This window comes from Cynara cardunculus, unplaced genomic scaffold (assembly GCF_001531365.2).
Source record: "Cynara cardunculus var. scolymus isolate 2C unplaced genomic scaffold, CcrdV1 Un_Scaffold_8178, whole genome shotgun sequence".
In the NCBI taxonomy this organism is placed as follows: Eukaryota; Viridiplantae; Streptophyta; class Magnoliopsida; order Asterales; family Asteraceae; genus Cynara; species Cynara cardunculus.
In genome coordinates, this window is record NW_020204032.1 from 10,421 (window position 1) to 11,778 (window position 1,358).

A 1,358-nucleotide genomic window follows, 5' to 3' on the forward strand; every position below is an offset into this window, starting at 1 on the left:
TTCTTGTCCTCTCTCATTTCCTCTCTTCGTTCTTCTCTTCTCTTCTTTCGTCCCTTTCTTCTCTTTCATCTCTTCTTTCGTTCCTTTGATAGAATTTAGATGGCTTTCTATCATAGGATGACTGGAACTTTTCCCTTCTGAACTCTTTTCGCTCGTAGGGTTTTCTGATGAACTTCTTTTGGAATTGTTTTGTAATCAAGGCCATTGATTTGGCGAAAGCTTTAATTTCATCATCTCATTTAGAAGTTTCCTCTTCAGATTCTGATTCTTTCAGCAAAACTTTCTTGCCTTTCTTCTTGTGTTCTTTGGCAGGAGTCCTTGATTTTTCCATTTCATCGGCAGCAGGAGCAAGAGGTCCTCCAATGGATACCTTTTTCTTTATTATGTCGCTTTCTTGCGCTGCAAGAGTTCCATACACATCATGAAGACACCAGCCATCTGAGTCTTGGTTTGCTTGTAGAGACATGGATAGCTGAGTCCATTCATCGCCTAGACTTTTCAGGAATAAAACATTGTTTTCTTCCTTGGTTCTGATGATATCGTTTCTTCGACATTGATTTATCAATGTGTTGAAGCGGTCATAGGTCTTTTGTATGGGTTCATCAGGGAGGGCTTTGAAGTTGGTGTAATCGTAGAGACATTGTGATTATTAATAATCGTTGAGACATTGTGCTCTACGATTTTTCTTCGTCTTTGCTCCTCCTTCCAGTTGACTTGCCAATTCGTCCCATAGTTCTTTCGCAGTGGAGCATGTGTCAAGGGATTGAAAGATTTCATTGGGCAGGGCCATGATTATTAATCTTTTGGCCTTTCTGTCAGTTTCAACTCTTTCTTTATCATCTTCGTCCCAATTTCTTTCATCTTTTGGTATGTAATATGCTGGAATTTCAGCTGTGGTATTTGTTCATGGAACTCTTGGAACTAGAGTTTGAGGGATGTAAGGACCCTCCTGTGTGGATCGCATGAGATTCCGGTCTATACCCTCCAGAAAGTTTACCATTCTGATTTTCCATTGAGGATATTCCTCCCTTTGAAGAGTTGGCGGCTTTGTGAGGGAGCCAACATTGTACGCTGAATTCCAGTTGGGCATTGAAAAATTTTGAGAAGAAGAAAGAATTTTTGATGAGAAAGAAGATTAAAATATTGAGAGATTTTAAATGATCGTTTGATTGGATAATCAATCAATAGGCTCTGATACCAATTGTTGATCTCAGATCTCTCAATAACACTAATAATCTATTTATGAATAACCAAATTATAGTGATTTTACGAAGAAAGTTATGAAGACTCAAAAATAAAATAAGAACATTCAAGAATAGTTTTGAGCTTCAAAGGTTTTACTTTATAAATAATGAAAC